Raw genomic sequence first — 19,992 nt, forward strand, 5'->3', positions numbered from 1 at the left:
AGCCTCAGAAGACTTTTTTGTTCAAGGTAACACAGAGTGGGTTCACTGCATTGCATTATGATCAGGCAGCACAGGCTGTGCTCATTAGAGAGTTTTGAAATATTTTAGCCCCAAAAAAGGAAAGGAAAAAGAAGAAAGCTTTCTCTCACAGGAAAGCAGTAAAAGAACATTCAGGTGTAACTGCAGGTGTTGCATTTCCTGGTGAAAAGGATGATTTATTGCAAACAAAGAAATTCACCCAGTTTTACTTTTATATTCCCTGAATTGACCTTCTAGTGAGAAAAGGTTTTTATTGCTAATCATCTTCGGCCTTTAGCAAAGACCAAAAAATTAAAAGGCTGTTTGTTGCACACAGCACATCATAGTTCTGCAGATATGCTGCATGTGGCTCAGGCTTGCAAAGTCTTTTATGTTGGCATCCTCCTTGCTGGATATTCATTCATTCATTCATTCATTCGCTTCTTTCGGGCAACATTTACTGAGTCCTTACTATGGATTTACATAACATTACAACACTGTGAAGCAGTTACTGACAACACTGTGAAGCAGATACTGTTATCATTATCCGCCCGATTTGTAGGTGAGAAAATAGACTGAGAGAGCCTTGGTGACTTGTCCTGAAGGGCAGACCCCAAATTTAAGCTTGGTGTGTACCTGATTCTTAGCTGCTTTCCTAAACTGCCTCCTTGTAAGTCACTGGGAGGGAACAGAACACGTACAGAGAAAGCACAGTAACATAGTCACGGAGTGGAGAAATTACTCAGAATTATAAATTGAAAAAAATGTAGATGGACAGTCTATATAGATAAATGGTTTTTTAAATGATAATTAATGAAGCATTGCAAGCTTCCAGAATCTCCTTTAAATTGTCAAGAAGAGGCAAAATGTTACATGTTTCGTGTTATGTACATCTAGTAACTCCTTGGACTTTTGTTTATAAACACCTACTAGATTTTCAAGACATACAAAATACACTTAACAAGATATGAGATACGTACCAAAAATACGAGAGCAAAGGGGGAATGATGGTAGAATGGTCAGAAATGAAGAAGTGTTATAGCCCTAGCGATTCAATGTTTAGATGTGAGCCATAAATTAAAACCTGGCCTCCCTAGTAGCCAGAGCAAATAAGGCCACAGTACAGATCACAGGGTAAATCCACCCCACGCCCCTCCTCCACACTGTTTCTCTGCTCCTGCTCTCAGGCAGGTTTTCCCAACAATTATTTAATTTCCCTGACCTTGCCTCCTTACCTCTCGTTCACTCTCCCACCCCCAGTCATATGTTTTTTTTCTCTTTCCTATATTTTTTATTCATCAAAATAATAAATCTGTATTTTTTTTTTTTAATGCCAAAAGGTGTAGAATGGGGGAGTGAGTTCTCTGGCTCCACCCTCCACAATTTGCAATTCACTCTCTCAGCTCTTTCTTCTAGTAGTTGCTTTTCTGTAACTAAGTAATATGCTTTGCTGCTGTTTCTTGATATATCGCATCTTGATGTTACCTGTTTACTTTGTTATGACACTAGGATTTAGCTCTTGTATCCCACCTCCTCTCCTCCTTCCCTCGTGCTCCCGCTATAGTTAAGATCCCATTTGCTCTGTTGCCTGCATGACTGGTGAGGCTGAGCATCTTCTAAAATGTTTATTTACCATTTGGATTGTGTGTGTGTGTGTGTAAAATGTGCTTGATCAGAACCTTTTGCCCATTTTTTCATTGGGTTATCTTTTTATAATCTGTTTGTAATAGATCTTTATGTATTCTAGATAGACGTTCTTTGTCAGCTACATGTGTTGCTAATATTTCCTTTCCCTTGTTCTATGACTTATCTTGTCATTCCCTTTATAGCTTTTTTTTTTTTTTAATTAACAGAAGTTCTTAACTTTTAGTCAAATTTATCACTTTTTCTTTATGGTTAGTTTTTTAGGTGTGTATCTTGTTAAAGAAATATTTTCATACCCTCAGGTCATGATGATAATCTATATTATCTTCTGAATACTTCATATTTTTATCTTTTATATTTATTTTTTAAAATTTTATTGGAGTATAGTTGCTTTACAATGTTGTGTTAGTTTCTACTGTACAGCAAAGTGAATCAGCTATACGTATACATGTATCCCCTCTTTTTTGGATTTCTTTCCCATTTAGGTCACCACAGAGCATTGATACCTTTTATATTTAGGTCTATAATTCACTTGGAATTGATTTTTGTGTATGGTGTGAGTTAGGGGTCTATTTCTATGTTTTTCCATACGGACATGCAATTGTCCCAGTCCAGTTATTGAAAAGAACACACATTGTCTACTGTAGTGCCAGTTGTATCGTAAGTCAGGTGTCCATATATGTGTGGGTCTGGACTCTCTTTTCTTTTCCATTGATCTCTGTGTTCTATCCCTGTACCAGTACTATGGTGTTAAGTACTGTCACTTCCTAAAGTATCTTTTTTTTTTTTTTTTTTTTTTTTTTGCGGTACGCGGGCCTCTCACTGCTGTGGCCTCTCCCGTTGCGGAGCACAGGCTCCGGACGCGCAGGCCCAGCGGCCACGGCTCACGGGCCCAGCAGCTCCGCGGCATGTGGGATCCTCCCGGACCGGGGCACGAACCCGTGTCCCCTGCATCGGCAGGCGGACCCTCAACCACTGCGCCACCAGGGAAGCCCCTAAAGTATCTTGATATCAGTCAAGTGAGTCCTTCCAACTTGTTTCTTCTTTTTTAAGAGTATTATGGCTATTTTGGGGCATTTGTATTTGCCCATAAAAATTTCAAAACCAGCTAGTCAAATTCTACACATTCACACTTGTGTGTTTTTGTGCACATGTGCATACACACATGTACACACATGAAGTCACCACCAACAAAAACAATGTAAAGTCCCCACATGTTGAATTACTCATTGAGATTGCTTTGGCTAAAATCAATGTAATGAGAATTGACATCTGAGTCGTCTAACCCATGAACATGGTATATCTGTCCATTTATGTAGGATTATTACTTTTCAGCTTTTATTCCTCTCTGTGTATTTTCATAGCTTCTTTGCGTGGATTTTAGTATGTATTATTTTGGTTATCGTGCATTTCAAGTGTTTTCTAATCTGTATTTTTTTTTTTTTGACCCATGGATTATTTAGAAATGTATTTCTTAAATTCTGAACAAATAAGAATTATCTTTTGGAGACTGATTTCTAACATAAATTCATTATGATCAAAGAGCACATACTTGATGTTCTTTGTCCTATGAAATTCATTAAGACTTGCTTTATGAACCCAGCATGTGGTCAGTTTCTGCAACTGTTGTGTGTGTGCTTGAAAATCACATCTATTCTCTAGTAGTGGAGTACAGTATTTTTAGGTCAAGTTTGTAAAATTTTTACATTTTTAGTGATATTTTTGTCTACTTTGGTTTATTGGTTGTGGAGAGAAATGTTTTAAAGTATCAGCCTATGATTATAGATTTCTCTAAATTTATCCTTTTAGTTATATAATATTTTTCTTTATATATTTTGAAACAACATTGTTAGACTGAGATGTATAATAGGTCTTGAAAAATATCCCTGTTGTCACTGTAAAGTGACCCTCTGTATCTCTAAAAATGCTTTTTGCCTGGTACTAATACAGCTACTTTATCTCACTTTTGGTTGGTATTTACATGGTATAACCTGTACAATCCTTTTATTTTCAGTCTTTCTGTATCAGAGGTATTTGTTGTAAACAGCATAGTTGATTTTTTCTTAATCTTAGTTTCTTTGCCTTTTAGCTATTGCATTTAGCCCATTTATATTTACTATAATTACTGATGTGTTTGTATTTAAGCTACTCTGGTTTGCTTTCTATTTTATTCTATTTTTCTCTCTTTCTTTTGGATTGATTGTTTTATATAGTTCAATGTTTATCTTTTTCTAGTTTAAAATTTTTTAATTCTTTTTTTCTATTCTGTTAATAGTGCCCTGGGAAATTACAACATGCATCCTAGACTGAGGAAAATCTAATGTTTTTCAGACCTTTACCCCCTTCCCAGATAATACAGGACCACTCAGCACCCCACAATTTATATGCTGTTGTTATATATTTTTACAACTCTGTAAGATGTTATTATCATAGTTCTATAACGTCAGTGTTCATTTAGATCTATCCACATATTTACTACTTTCCTGCCTTTCACCCCTTCTTATAGCTTTGTCTGTCCACCTGGGATCATTTTCCTTCGGCCTGAAGTCCTTCTTTTAGAATTTCCTTTAAAGTGGGTTCATGGGTGAGGAACCATCTGAGTTTGTTTGAAAATGTATGCCTGATTCCAGCATTTGGTTGTGATAGCTACAGGATCTCATTGTTTTAATATGTATACTTTGACTTAATTCTAGTATTTCCAGCATGGTATCTGCACCTTCTGCATCTGGTATCCTCCATGCCAGAGTGTCCCTACTTTACCCTTTTTGTTGGATGGATTTGGGACATAATCTGGAAGGAGAATCAACAAGACTTGGTGACACTTCAGAGGCGGGAGAATAAAAAAGAAGCAGCATCACAGGTGACTCCCAGGTTTCTGACCTGAGCAACTAGATGGATGGAGATATTCCCACATTTACTGAGAAAGGGAATAATTTCAAAGGAGAATATAGTCAGATGAATGTGTTCATAAGCTTCATCACTTGCCTGTTGTCACCAGTCACCTCTGAATTGTCAGAGTCAATGGATGCTTTGCAGTTCTCAGCATATTGAAACTCAGTTCAACAGATCTCATCACTTCCTCCTTACCATAACACTTTTTTCTTTCATGATAGTACCTCCTCTTGGTTTTTTTTCACGTCCTCCTGGCTCCTGCTCCTTATTCTCTGTTGTTACTCCCTCTTCTATACAACTTTTAAACGTTGGAGTTCTCCCGGACATTGCAGAGCTCAGGCTCTCTCTTCTCACTCTACATTTTCTCTCTAAAGAATCTCTCCCATTTATTCCTTTATTCGTTTATTCATTCAATGTTTATTGAACACCTTTTATGTCCCAGACACTGTTCTGGGCCCGTGGAATGACAGGGAATCCTGTAGGGAGGCTATCGGCATCATCTGGGCAGGAGATGACAGTGGCCTGGGCCAGGCTGGTAGCCGTGGAGATGGGAGATGAAGCTGTATTCTGGGTATTCTTAAGGCTTTAAACGTCATCTGTTCACCTTTGTCTACCAGGTTTAACCTCTAGACAGACGTCTCTTCTGAGTCTCAGGCGTGTGTCTCTGACACCCTGCTTAACATCTTGCTTGAATATCTTACTGACATCCCAAACCTAGGATGTCCAAAGTTAAGCTATTAATATCTCTGCAAAATTCTCCCCTGTCTTTTTCAATAAATGTGGGAATATCTCCATCCATCTAGTTGCTCAGGTCAGAAACCTGGGAGTCACTCATGTTGCTGTTGTTTATTCTCCTGCCCCTAAAGTGTCACCAAGTCTTGTTGATTCTCCCTCCAGAATACGTCTCAAATCCACCCATTTCCCTTCATCTCGATCATTGCTACCATCCAGTCCATACTGTCCTCACCCCTGGCCTGGATGGCAGCAGTCGCTTCCTAACTGATCTTTCAGTTTCTGGTTTTGTTGTGTTGCAGTGATATTTATTCCCCATCCATTCAGTGCAGTCTTTAAAACCAAAATAGGGTCATTCCTCTCTGCCTCTTGACTCTCCCTGCCCCACACCATCCCTCATAGACATGCCCATTTACAGAACCTCCAAGCCTGTCCCTTGTTCTTAGAGTAAATCCACAGGCTCCAGCACATCCTGAGAGGTCCTGTGTGGTCTTGCCCCACCTGCCTCTTCATTCACCTCCAGACTGGTCTTCCTTTTTTATTTTTTCTTTTGCCCTTCCCAGGTACGTGGGGAGTTTCTTGCCTTGTGGGAGGTCTGAGGTCTTCTGCCAGCGTTCAGTACGTGTTCCGTAGGAGTTGTTCCACGTGTAGATGTATTTCTGATGTATCTGTGGGGAGGAAGGTGATCTCCGCGTCTTACTCTTCCGCCATCTTGAAGCTCCTCCTGGTCTCCCTTTTTTAGCATTCCCCAGAGACTCTTTGTTTTCTGTGTCTCAGATCTGTCTTAACTTCTCACCTCAAGGCAGACGTTATGCTCATCTCTCAGCCTGGACTCTCTCCCCTGGCGCAGTCCTCCTCGTCTCCATGTCCACCTTCCTCATCTCTTCCTCAGGGAACCCTTGCCGGTTGACCCCTCCTAGAATCTGCTCTGTTCCTTCAGCTTATCACAGTCTGTAATTGAATGAATATTTGTGCATTTATGTCTTAATTACCCTCTAGACCAAGGCCCATAATGGCTGGGACCGTTTTTTCTCTTTTTCACCTAAGTATAATATGCCGCTGTCAGGTGCATAGTAAATGTCCAATAAATATTTCTTAGATGGGTAGGTGACTGAGTAAAACAGTGAGCAAATGAATGAAAAAACAGCAGCTTGAGGAAGGGGTGTGTGTGTGTGTTTGTGTGTGTGTGTGTGTGTGTGTGTGTGTGATGGGTGAGGGGTGGTTCAAAGCACAGGAGAAATTTCTCCCACAGGTTTGATGATTCTCTTGTGAATTGAATAAGCTTGGTTTGGCAGTGATAACTATTTCAGCTTGGTTTGGTTTAACCCCTTCTTCTAATAACTTACACCAATCAAGCTTTCATTGAACTTTAATTTTGGTATTTTGTGTTAAAAAGCAATAGATGTTTTGGATATGCCTAGACTAGGAATCAGTGCAGATAGTAAACGTCAGTTAACAAAAATACCTCCGTTCTCTGGTCACCCTGGATCGACTGGCTGTGTCGGTGTACTCACGCCTCCTCCACGGGGCGGGCCGGGTGGGGGTGAGGGCTCATGTTACCTTAGGGTAGCAGTCCTTGTTCCCCATGGGCGATCTGTGGTTTGGACCCTATGAAAGACTTCCTCTTTACTCGGGGATTAGGAATTTCAAGGTGGCATATCAGGGCAAACTAAGCTGAAAACTCCCAGGCTAAGAACAGGGCTAGAAGGCTTACTGTCCCATTTCTTGGAGGTGGCTTCTAGAGACCGACTGGGATTTCTGGTTCCAGGGAAAAGACAACATCTCAAAGGGGTACTTAACCGCAGAGGACGGCGCTCCACGACGGCTGCTGCGTCAGGGACACAAGACCAGCTGTTCACTTGCCGGCTCCCTTGCGGAGACCCGCAGTAATGACACAGTAGCATATGCCATCGGAAAATTCCAGCTCCGCTACCACAGGGTCCATTTCTTATTTGTCATTTATTGTGGCAAGTGGGATTTTTTATTGTTGTTGTTTCCAAATAGAAACAGCTGAACTTTATTTGAAATGTTTTCCCTTGATTCTTTTTTGATCTATGTTTTGATCAGTTGTCCTTGATGTGGTTTTTCTTTTATATTGTTTTTATTGGAGGGGGAGGGGACAGGGATAGGATGAGAGTCTAAACAGGGTTGGGGTTTTTTTCTGTTCTTTCTTTTTCTTCCTTCCTTTCTCTTTCCTTCTTTTCTTATTGAAAGGCCTCATTTGTAAGTTTTACTTGTGTACAGAAATGTAACTGTTTATAGGAATAGTAACCAAACAGCATTTCCCCAGTAACGTCGTGTTCGGGAAGTATGGCACAGTGGCAAAACCATCAGTTCTGAGGCTACACGGATGCAGGTTCTGCCACTTCTTAACCTCTAAACACTTCTCTTAACCTCAGTTGTGAGTTTTAGCTTATTTATCTAAAATGGGACCTATCCCCGCAGGGTTATGTGAAATGTCCTCATGTTTGCAAAGTGCTCAGCCTGTCGTTTCTCAACAAGTAGATGTTCTTGTACAAATATCCTGTTACAGCTGTTAATGCCGAGGCAAAAGGGATATTTCCATCTGTGATTGCACTGTGAGTCAGTGGTCAAACTGAAATAATAACGATAATAGTATCACAGGACAGAAGAGAGAGTCCTCAAACAGACTGACACACGCACAACAAAGGCGCCCCTGTAGCTGAGCAGAGAAGGATGGTCTCTTTCCATAAATGGTGCCATAGACCAACTTAATATCCGTAGGGGAAGAAAAGCCTACCTACCGCCCCCGCCTCGTCCCGTTCACGAACATTAATTCAAGATGAATCATAGACCTTAATGTGAAAGGGAGAACACAGAGCTTCTAGAAGGAATCATAAGAGAATATGGTTATTGTCTTAGAAGAGGCAAAGATTTCATAAACAAGACATCAAAATTATAACCGAAAAGCGCTAACTATAAGAGAAAGACTTTGAAAAGGTTTTTGCATTGTAGATATCTGACAAAGGACTCATACCCATAATATATAAAGGACTCCTGCAAAATAATAGAGAAAAGGTAATTCCGTTTTTAAGAATGGACAAAATACCCATGGCATTTCACAAAAGAGGAAATGCAGATGGCCAGTAAATGTATGAAAAGAGCTCAACATCATCATTCATCGGGGAGGTGCAAATTTAACCCACAATAAGGAGCCCGCCAGAATGGCTAATCAGAGGACTGACAGCAGCACGTGACAGCAAGGATGGGGAGCGGCCTGAACTTTAATGAACTGATGGTGGAGATGTGTCAGCTGGAAACATCCCCTTGGAGGACTTTGTCAGTGTCTGCCAACACCATGTGTCCGCCAGCCCTGTGAGCCAGCAGTGGCACCCCTAGCTGTGCCCCCAGGAGAAATGCATATACACATCTGTCAGAAGAGGCGTGTAGGAGCCTTCCTAGCCCCAAAGTGGAAACATCCGAAATAGTCATCAGTAGTAGAATAGGAGTTGTGGAATGTTCGTTCCATGGAACAATACAGAGCGGTAAAGAACGAACGGCTCTGTGTAACAAATGGATTAATCTCACTAACATAGTTTTCAGCTAAGGAAGCCAGATTCAAAAAGAATATACACTGTATGGTTCCATTTCCACGAAGTTTAAGAAGGGGCAGAATTAATCTGTGGCGGTAGCAGTCAGAATAGTGTTTACCTTGAGGGGCAGGAGGGCGGCTGTTGATAGGGAAGGGGTACTTGGAGCCTTCCGGGGTGCTGGGCGCACTCTGCCTCTTGGTCTGGGCGGGGCTGTGCGATGTGTGTGTGTGTGAGAAGACCCGTCAGGGTGTTGTACACGTAGGGCGCGGGCGTTCTGTTACTCCTCACGTTAAAATTTTAAAAATCATTGAGTTATTTCTAGGTGCCAAACCCTATGCTATACCCTTTACATACATTATCTTGCACGTTTTTTTTTTAACAAGCCTCTTTGTTGGGAACTATCATTTTACAGATGAGAAGAAAGTAAAGCTCAGAGAGTTGGTTCCCCGGCTGCAGCTGGTCGGGGCTCTCCCAGCTCGTGAGTGGCAGGACCAAGGTGCGAGCCCAGGGTTGCCTCGTTCACGTGTCTAGACTCCCTTGCGGGTGCTTCCTTCACTCCCTCACAGCGTTTCTTCCAGTCTCCCTTTCTTGGGGGACGCGTGGGCTTTCAGATGGGTTGGATGCAGTCTTGAGTTCATTAATCCTGTTGCGTCTAGCACGTGGTACCCACTCACTGCTTTGGCCTCAGGTAAGAATCTAGGTAGATACCTAAGCCCTGAGATGGTAGCCGCCTTGGAAAACAGGTACCTCTGCCACGGCCAGCTCCTTCCTCTTCTAAGACTTGAGCGTGCGTGTCTTCCTCCTGGAATTTTTCCACAGTCCCCCGTCACTGGACCTGAGTCCCCCGTCTTGGTCTTCTGCGGATCCGTCGTGTTGCCCTGCCACTCTGTGAACATAGCTCATGGAAGCACCTGGATACGGAACTCTTTCCCTCTAGAGAAGCCTGTCCTTGGCGGGACCTGTGTCATATTGCACACCCCACGCTGGACCCTGTGTGTTACCACAGTGTCTTCCAAAGCATATTTTCTTCTGCAGTGGCTTAAATAGCCATTATATGAGGGAAGGCTTCTAAATAATACATATACGTAGGACCTGTGTTAAGCAGGTGTCTCTCTTGCAGGGCAGCACGGAATCTTTACCGTTCTCATGTGCATTTGGGAAACTCTGGACTACAGTGCCACATCTTGGGGAATGCAGGAATTTAGTGTGAACATGGAGACACGTTCCATTCTGTACTTTTTCTTCATGAGGAGTCTAGCTTGTGACTGTGCCTGCCAAGCAGCCGCCAGAGGGAGGCGTTCAGGGAAATGCCTTAAACGTTTCAGAATGGCACAGCTGGCTAAACTTGATGTTGTTTATAAAAGGCATCAGTGAATTTCCACACCGGAGAAGTACTTACGCGGTATGCACAAAATGATACGCTTCTGCTTTTAATACCTTACTGTGCCCATCCTAATGTTCAAAGCAGAAATCTTTCTGCTGAAATCAGTCTTTCCTCCTCCGGAGGGGAAGGACTATCTTCTATTGACTTCTGTGTCCCCAGCGTTAAACAGCTGGTGAACCTGCAGTGAACATTTGTTCAGTTGTTGAGCTGACATTAATTAAAACTAGAAAACCTCTTAATGCTGTTTGGCTTTCAAAAGGTAAACTTTGGGTTTGGCTTCCCAGTGATTTAATTTGGTTTTTTAAAGCCTCTCATTGATTCTCTTACCCCTCACCTAGTGTGATTGAAGATGTGCAGACCAAATCTTTCTCCCCCTCCAAAGCAAACAAGTGCGCACACGACTTCGCAGGTTAGCGGAGGCCTCCCTGGGACCCTGTGTGAAGCAAGTCAGTGAGGGGCTGTGGGTGGGCGATGCTCAGGTGCCACTCCCAGGCTGATGAGAGTGTAACACGCTGCCACCCTGCACCCCACACACACTCACCAGATGCAGGCCAAGGCATCATCTAAATAGACCCGTTCAGGGGCTTCCCTGGTGGTGCAGTGGTTAAAAATCCGCCTGCCAATGCAGGGGACACGGGTTCGAGCCGTGGAAGATCCCACATGCCGCAGAGCAATCGCCGCAACTACAGAAAGCCAGCGCACAGCAACGAAGACCCAACACAGCCCAACATTTTTTTTTTTTTTTTTTTTGCCGTACACGGGCCTCTCACTGTTGCGGCCTCTCCCGTTGCGGAGCACAGGCTCCGGACACGCAGGCTCAGCAGCCATGGCTCACGGGCCCAGCCGCTCTGCGGCATGTGGGATCCTCCCGGACCGGGGCACAAACCCGTGTCCCCTGCATCGGCGGGCGGGCTCTCAACCACTGCGCCACCAGGGAAGCCCCAGCCAAAAATTTTTTTAAAAAGACTCAAAAGAGCACAAACCTGATGGATTTGACTGTATAAATAAATAAACCTGTTCAGAATGAAAGAAGGAAGAAGACCTGTTTTATGTAGCTTCTATGGTATCGTAGCAACTTGTTCCCCACGGCTCAAAACCAAAAGTTGGAGGAGTGGGATGTCATATCTTGCATGAAGCTCTCACGAAAGTGGACTCTGTTTCCTTGTTCAGGTGTTTTGGCAAATAGTCCCAACTATTTTAAAATGGGACTAAAATACTTCAGTTGTACTCCTTCAGATGGTGTCTACTTAGCTCTTAGTTGTGTGCTTCTCGTTTTCTTACATCCCTAAGATCATAGCGGCTAGAAATGAAAACCACTGTCAGCGCACTGAAACGTGCGCATGTGAAGGCTGCCGAGCCGCGTGTCTCCTACGCACACGGAGAGGCCAGAGTGCGTGGTGTGCGCACCTGCCCGCTGACCTCGGGCCTGCACGCTCGCCTGGGCTCTGGCTTGGTCTTGCCAAGCCGGCCTCGCTCAGCCGGCCCCCTGCCTCTCGGAGGTCAGAACGCATCCGGTCCTGCTCTGTCTTGTTTACTTGCACGAAAAGCACGATTGCTTGAGTTTTATTGTCACGTAAGGTAGAAAATGGGAGTCTGTCCTTTTGCAAGGTGAGGTGCCTGGCGTGAACCGCGTCACCCTGGCTCCCACTCAGCCTGGGTGGGGACGGGGCAAGGCGCCCTCACACCAGAAGTAGTGAGACAGGGTCCTCGGAAGCTGCTCCCTTCGACTCCCTGGCTGCCACTTCAGCCACCTGGCTTTGAGGTGACACCGTGTTTTCTTAATTTTACTTATCAGCCATTACTATCAGTGTTTGAAGTGCCGCCATATAAAATTAATCTCAAACCAGAAACAAAGCTTTCGCGAACATTTGTTGCCATTAACTTTTGTTCTTAAGGATCCGCTCCTGTGGCTGATTGATTTAACAAATGCTGTCTGATGAGTGTAACTTTAGGGAAAGAACGTCGCTGGGAAACCACGTTAGAAATAACTCACTTAAACGATTTTGCGTTAATAGTCTTCCGTGGCAGTTGTGAGTTTGCTAGCCTAAGTATTTTGAATTTTGAAACTAAAAGAAACTATATGAAATATTTGTTTATTGTTGTATTACTTTTGGTTTTCTTTTAACAACTTTTGAAGACTTTATTTTTTAAGAGCAGTTTCAGGCTTACAACAAAGTTGGGAGGACAGTACGGGGACTTCCCATTTTCCCACAGCCCTCGCACATGCAGAGCCGCCCTCATCCGTAACCCACCAGAGGGGCACTTTTGTTTGTTTAACAGATACTGAACCTATGTTGACACATCGTTATTACCCAGAGTCCATAGTTTAAGGGTCCACTCTTGATGATGTACGTTCTGTGGGTTTGGACAAACACGTGATGACATGTGTCCATCAGTGTAGTATCACACAGAGTATTTTCACTGTCCTAAAACTCCTCTGCACTCCACCTCTGCATTGCCCCTCCCCTGACCCTGGCAACCACTGATCTTTTCCTGTCTCCATAATTCTGCCTTTTCCAGACCGTCACAGAGTTGGAATCATACAGCACGTAGCCTTCAGATTGGCTTCTTTCACTTGGTAAAGTGCACGTAAGCCTCCTCCATGTCTTGTCATGGCCTGCTGGCTCGTTTCTTTCTTTAGTGCTGAAGACTGTTCCATTGTCTGGGTGTACCAAGGACTCGTGTTCCAGAAGTCTTTGCTCTAACACTGTGTTTGCCTCATAATCATTCTGCACGCCTCCCCAGTCTCTCTACGGTACAAAGTGTCGTTCAGAAGAACTTTTCTAAGTCTTGACTTTGTATTTCAGAAGTTGTATATCTGACGTATAGATTGGACCGTAAAGTAGTAAGTCTGAAATATCAGCCGAAAATTCACCTGCATGACAGTTTCCTTCAGACACTGCCTCCCGGGGGGCTGAACTCAGATTCCAGGGAGACTGTCTCTGCACAGAATGTGCCGGACGCCTTTTGAAAGTACATTCAGCACACAGTTTACCAGCACAGGGACATCCGAAGCTTCAGTGCTTGGTAATCTCACCTCACCTCTTTCCCCGCTGGCATCACCGAGCTGTCTCACTGGGCCTGCCGTAGTTGAGGTAGACTCCTCCGGCTGGCGCGCTCAGCGTGGTCCCCGAGGGTGAAGATCTGCCTGCGGAAGAGCCGCTGGATGTGGAGCAGAAGGGTGACCGCCTGCACACACGGTGCCCAGAGCGGCTCCCGGCACGTGGCTCGCGCTTTCACAGGGTCGCCGTTGTTACTTAGATGTGTCTGTTTTCTTACACAGCGAATTAATGGCCAGTTTTTCTTTTTACATTTGCTTTCTTTATTAAAATGAGCAGTGACTTTGCATGTGTTTAGGATGGTAATAATTTTTTTTAAATCACTGTACTTACATAACACTGCCACACAGAATCCGTAGTTTGTAAGACACTGGAGAGGTCGGGTTGCTGAAGTTTGGCGCAGAGAAACGTGTTCTAGGTACCCTGACTGATGTCCGTATTTTTGCCTGAAATGACCTTAGTCAAATTTAGCAGTGACAGAGAAGGGCCTGGTCAAAACGTCGGCGTGCCACAGCCATTTCAAGCACCGCTAAATAGTAACTGGCCGGCCGGCCGTTTTGTGATCATCATCCTTAGCAGGAAGTGTTGGATTCTCCGTACCACTTATTTGTCTAGAACCGGAAGATTTAAAAACAAGCCCTTACTGGGCGAGGGAGCCTGTGAAGGGATGAGGTTGGACAAGGGGGCCGAGGGCCGGGCCCTGGAGCCGCCGGGGCAGGAGGCCGGCACCCCTGCTCGTGGGCTGTGATGGGGGAGAGCGGTGGGGCTGGCTCTGTCCCAGTGCTAACCCTGGTGGCAGCTGTCCCACGTTTGTTCGTGGATCTGAGCGGCTCGAAGGGAAGGCAGGGGCCTGCTTTCTGCCTGGAGCTGACGGCCTCATGGGGGTGACAGGGACAGGGAGGCCTCCGGGTGCTCTGGCTTCTCTCGTCCTCGCGGCTCTGTGGATCCACGTTACCCCCCTTCATGTGGATAACAGTCGCAAACTCAGAACATACCAAAATAAAGCTAACTTTCAGACATACTCGCCTTTTCCATTCTTACCGTCCTCAGGTCTGGACGTCTCCTCGGAGGTAGAGACAAGGTGCCTTTGCCCCTGGGGCCGCCAGAGTGGGGCATGGCCGTGTGGCCTGTGAGCCCTGGCCGGCCCCCTGCCCAGGCCGGCAGCTGGCCTCTGAGCTGCCAGGAAAGGCCGTGTGGGCAACGGACAGACCTCTTCTTCAGGGTTAACTGAGTGCAGGGGAAAACAGGCCCCATGCTGTGCAAAAGCCTCACTGCTGGACAAAAGCCAGGCAAGAGCAAAACTAGGAGGTGGATCGCAGTTTACAGCACAGACCCAACCTTGTGCTTGATAGTTTTCACGTGACTGTGATGAGCCAACTTTTACAAGAGATTCTTGTCTTCTAATGGCCTAATTTTACATTCTCATAGAAGCTCACAGAATGAAGACAGTGTCAGACGCAGAGAGAGATCTGCACTTTCTGCTTAAGGATAGGAAAAACCTCTAAAAAGTCAAAACATTTTCCCAGTTTTGGAGAGAAACCAAAATATATCAGAATCAAAGCTACTCTGCTGTCTTTCTGTCCTAAAGCACCTTCAGAAACGAGCACAGCTCTTGTTCACGTGTTTCCTCTGGGTGTCATCTTCTCCGTCCTGGGCTGTCATTTGCCATATCGGGAAGTTGTTTTGTCTTTCCCTCATTGAAACTGAGGCAAAGGAAAGTGAAGCCACGCGCCTGGCAGGGGAGCCAGGCGTGGGGGCCAAGTGCCTCTGGCCCACAGGTGAGCTGCACGTGTGCGCCGGGGCTGGGCGCACCTCGATGGGCGTTCCCCGCCTGTCCCCCTCACGTGCGACCTGTCCAGGTCGAGTGCCCAGAGTCATAGAGCTTGTAAATGGCAGAGTTGGGCTTCCAGCCCAGGGCACCCCAGTCCACTGTCTTAGCCCTGCTGTTACGGATACCTGGCTGGTCCCCGTCCCCGCTCTGGCCTCCCTCCAGACCATCCTCCACACGGCCGCCAAAGAGAGCTGCTTGAGTTTTCTACTTCAGCCCTTCCAGTGGCTTCTCATCGTATTAGAATAAAATGCGGACTCCTCCCTTCAGCCTGAAGTCCCTCGGGGCTCCAGCCTCAACCTGGCTCTCCCGCACTCACCCCTCCTCCAGTGGGGCCCGGCCTGTGGCTCCTATCTCCCCCGCCCCGCAGCTCCCCAGATGACCGGCGTCTTTCTATCTGTGGTCTCAGCTCCGTCCCGTCCTCAGCGCAGCCGTCTCTGCCCGGCCTGGCCAGTGCCCTGTGTCCGGCAGTCAGGCGTTACCAGAGGTCTGTCTGGGGCTGATGCCTGCCTCCTGCCCAGGAGGTCAGCGCCCCAGGGCCGGGGACCTGCCTGTCCCCCTAGTCAGCGTATCCCCAGCGTCGAGCACAGGGCCTTCACGGTTTGCTTGATTGATGTCCAGTGAGCGCACAGGTCGTGATCCGACCCTGAGAGGCTGGCTGTGTGGTTAACGGTGAGTCTGCATGTACAGCTGCACCCCTTGCTCTAATTCCAGCCTGAGAGTGAAGAAGTGTGTTCTTCATAGAGGAGGGGGAAAACACCCAAAAGTGATAGATTTCTGTAATTGAATGAGGTTTTTTTCCCCCAAAAGTGGGATATCCAGTACTTGAGAAGCTTTTTTTTTTTTTTTTTTTTTTTTTTTTGCGGTACGCGGGCCTCTCACTGCTGTGGCCTCTCCCGTTGCGGAGCACAGGCTCCGGACACGCAGGCGCAGCGGCCACGGCTCACGGGCTTAGTTGCTCCGCGGCACGTGGGATCTTCCCGGACCGGGGCACGAACCCGCATCCCCTGCATCGGCAGGCGGATTCTCAACCACTGCGCCACCAGGGAAGCCCACTTGAGAAGCTTTAAAAGAGACTTGTCAAGGAAGAGTTTAGAACGTAGTGTCATCACAACAGCCAGTCTGGCGTTTGCGTAGAGTCTCAGGTGTTACTGGTATTTATTTCCAGTCAGTGTTGGAGTTATTTGCATGTTATCAGTCTCTGCTGAGAGTTGTCTTGACTTTTAAATGGACGCAGCAGTGCTCCTGCCTTAGTGAGGGTGAACAGAATCATAGGTGTGCACCCAGCTTTCAGCTCACCTATTACTAATAGAAATGGAAGCAGACAGCGTGAAATATCCGCGGCTCTGTGCCTGTTCCAACCTGTGGGCCCACCCACTCTTGACTGGGGACTCTCTGGGAGCTGCTGGGAGGGGAGGAGGGGTGGAGAGACCACCAGCATGGCCTGGGTGACCCACAGGGTTCATCATCCCCGGAGACGAGTGACATTTGGACCGAGGACAGTGACGACGGGTGCTTAGGCACACGCAGGATGCTGCTGCTTCGGTACCTGCTGGGTCTCGTCTAGTCCAAAGTCCTCCAGAAGCTCCACACTGTTTGTGTTTCATTTAAGCCTTTGTGTCTTAGAAATATCTTTGACCCTTGGCTATGCTTTATTAACGTCAAACGCCATTAGTACTAGACCAACAATTATCTTCCATAATTTAGATGGGGTTACTTACAACGTTCTCTACTCGAAATTTTAATTTCATTTTGAGCTGTTTGTTCTTACTTCCAAAGGCATTTTGCAGAGGTAGTCACTCTAACCGGTATCTGAGAGCTTATCTTATCTTTTGAGATTTCTTTGAAGAGAAAGGGACTCTATTTCAAGTGTTATAAAACCTGCTGCTCCTTCCGCTGCTGTGTAGGCAGAGCTCAGAAGCTTGCGGTCAGACTGGCCAGAGGAAGGACTGCACTGGGCCTCCCCCACGTGTCCTCCCATCGGCTGTGGCCCCTGAGGAGGGCTTAGGAGCAGTGGGGTGGGTGCTGGAGCCTGCGTCCAAGCCGGGCCCGCCCGCTTCAGGTGTGCGACCTCGGACAGGACCTCAGCCTCCTGTGTCTGAGTTTTCTCATCAGTAGAGTGGGTTCTTAACACCTCCCGCAGGTGGTGTGTTTGTGAAGGTTGCGTACTTTCCGTGAGTGCTGTAACAGCCGCTGGCACATGTTGTATATTCTGCAGGTGGTGACGCCCGCTGCTGCCCGCCCTTTTATTATTATTACTGTTATTATTTTCTGCAGATAAACTGGCAGTCTTGGCTTATATGAGAGACTCTTAAGTTAATTCCTCTGGCAAAGCTTTGCTTACATGGAAGGTAGAAGTTCATTCAAGCCAGCAATTCCTTTATTCCAAAGAGCACAGAGCACTACAGAAATACCCTCCTACCTGGCTGCCAGGGCCTTGAGTGGGCTCTGTCTCTTCTGGGCTCTCACTGGCTTCTCTTCCTAAGTTTCTCATCAGAGCCCAGTGGTCTCAGGTTACATCACACCCTTGTGTGCCATCGCCAAAGTGAAGCTCACTGCCGGCAAGGCAGTACCCCTGGATGTGAGTTGAGACGCTGGGGCAGTAGCTTTGCTTGAGAAGTTTATCTTGTCCAGAAAGCCTCTCCCTGAGGAGGTCTCCCCTGCAGCCCGAAGGCTGAGGTTGTGTAGCGCGGGGTGGGGTCTGTGCGCATGTGGTCACTGATGCCTCACGTACAGCTCAGAACTGACGGGAGAACTGGGGCGCCTGCCCTTGTTAGAGATGGAGGCCAGGCACCAGGGAGCGTTCATCCCGAGGTATTTAAAACGTCCCTCCTCCTGTGTGTGCCAGGAGCTGCAGCGGCCCAGCCCGGAGTCCCTGCACACAGGTGAGCACGTTCCATAGAAGGGCTCAGGATGACACGGTGGCAGTATAGTGTGCGGGGGCCCAGGAGAGGGAGAGGGGGGCCCCACATGTGACAGGCCCTGCTCCGTGTCGTGAGCCTCAGCTACACGCCCAGCATGTGCCAGGCTCTGCTGAACACGTCACGCGCAGTGGCTCCTGTAGAGTCTCAGAAGTGACATTAGAGCCCTGCCCCCAATACACGTGGCACCGCTTGGTGGCCCCAGGCCCTGTGGTTTAAGTTAGAAGTGGCCTTGGTTGGTTCTGATCTGAGACCTGTCGTGTGGCAGACGCCAGACCGACTGCCTCTCACCACGCCCGGCCTCGAGGTGGTGAGTAAGATGACTCCAGAATGCGCAGTGGACAAAATTAGTTTCGCTGCCGTAGGAGCCTTTACCACAAAACCCTGTGCGTGTGAGGTACCTGCAGGCCCAGCCCGCGCTCGGCCACAGGCGCTTTGGAGTGGGGAGCGCGTGGTGACTGTGGACCCGAGCGGGTATCGTCGTCCCGTTACTTCACTGCCACGCTGACAGGCTGGCTGGGCGGGGCGACAGCAGCCAACCTTGGGTGCCTGCGCTTTCGGCATCTGGGGTCCGTGCGGGACCGAGGGCTCCTCCCGGCCAGGGGCCGGGCCGGGGACCGCGGTTCCGCGCTTCTTCGCCCTCGTGGTGGCACCGAGGAGCCTGGTGAGATGGAAAGACGGCTCAGGCTCCCAAGAGGGGCCTCCAGGCTGGGGCCAGCTAAGCTCGCCCCTCAGACGCTCGGTTGACGGGGAGCAAGTCGTGCATACTGAGGGTGGCGAACGTAGCCCTTGTTGCAGAATCGTTAAGAAGCGGGTTATATGCACAGGGACAACATTTCTCTAGTTGACCCTTGTATGTGAGGGCATCTCTGCCAACATTCAGCGGCGTTTTATTGGCCTTGGCACCACTTCTTCGATGTTCTAGTTCCCTAGAGATTTAAGAGACCGAAAAGCAGCCTCAGCTTTCAAAGCAGTGCTGTTTCTGAGATGGCTTTTTTTTTCCCTCGATAAAGACTGAAACTCTCTCCTCCCTCTTGTAGGACCTACTAAACACAAGTATTATTTTATGTTCCTCAGACTGTGACCTACAGTTTACAAAGCTGGCAATTATTTGTTCCCCCGCCCTCTTCTGTTAGTTGGGGTTTATTTTACTGGGTTCAGTATTAACGACTGGCCGTTGATTGGCAAGTGGGAGCGTACACGTTACGTCGATTTATAGATGCTGTTAGGATGCACTACAGAGCCTAGAACAGCCCACGTCGGCACGGCACTGGGACACTCGGACCACAGATGCGCCCTCGTATTAAAATGCAGAAAGGCAGAGGGAAATTCGACATCAGAAAGAGCGACAATTTGGAGAAGGAAGGGGGAGAGCCCCACGGCTGGTTTGTGCTGGTTGCTGAACACGCGCTGGAGGCCGGGTGCACAGTCTGCACGATGAAGACCTGCGCTCTAGTTTTCTGAGTGCGGAGAGTGCGGAGTTTAACTGAGTGACTGACATGGGAGCTGGGAGGGAACGGGTACAGATGAAGGCGGGGCTACAGTGCACTTTACGGCGCGCTGAGGCTTCTCTTAACGCTTGGAGGTAGCGCTCGCCTCTGCGGAAGTGGGTGGCGCTTCACACAGGAGCGCTAACGGTGTTTGTCAGCTTTATCCCCTCCGCGAGGACCCTCTGTCGTCTGTGCCCCGTGTCATAGGCAAGCTGCCCTCCCTCCTCTGCCCCCGCCTCGCCCCACTCACGCGCCCCCTGTGGCGTGTTTGGACAGGTTCCTCCTGCAGCAGCCGGAGCCTCATTGCATGGGAGCCTAGGGTTCCCTGGGCAACCGCTTGGGAAATGCCTTTGCTTTTTTCCTCCTCTCCTCAGAAAGTGAATCCTTGAAGAGCAGGGCAGAGGTTGGTCAGGACCCCCGCAGACGGGCTCGGGGCCGGAGACCTGGGCGCACCGGGGACGCGGCCCCTG

General features: G+C 47.5%; 1 protein-coding gene across 3 annotated transcripts in view; it reads left to right on the top strand.

Moving 5' to 3' along the window:
* The window catches only part of ATXN10 (ataxin 10), a 152,783-nt gene that overhangs the window by 125,086 nt on the left and 7,705 nt on the right, over positions 1–19,992 (top strand). Inside the window, exon 11 of one of the 3 annotated variants that reach the window (XM_067010425.1) lies at positions 9,961–10,454. The exons of 1 other annotated variant lie outside the window; for it this stretch is intronic. The gene's annotated coding sequence lies outside the window, so the exon portion shown is untranslated. Of the gene's footprint in view, positions 1–7,054; positions 7,304–9,960; positions 10,455–19,992 lie in introns of those variants that run through there. One more of the 3 variants, XM_067010424.1, reaches the window with a different exon arrangement.

Source organism: Kogia breviceps, chromosome 12 (assembly GCF_026419965.1).
Source record: "Kogia breviceps isolate mKogBre1 chromosome 12, mKogBre1 haplotype 1, whole genome shotgun sequence".
Classification (NCBI taxonomy): domain Eukaryota; kingdom Metazoa; phylum Chordata; class Mammalia; order Artiodactyla; family Physeteridae; genus Kogia; species Kogia breviceps.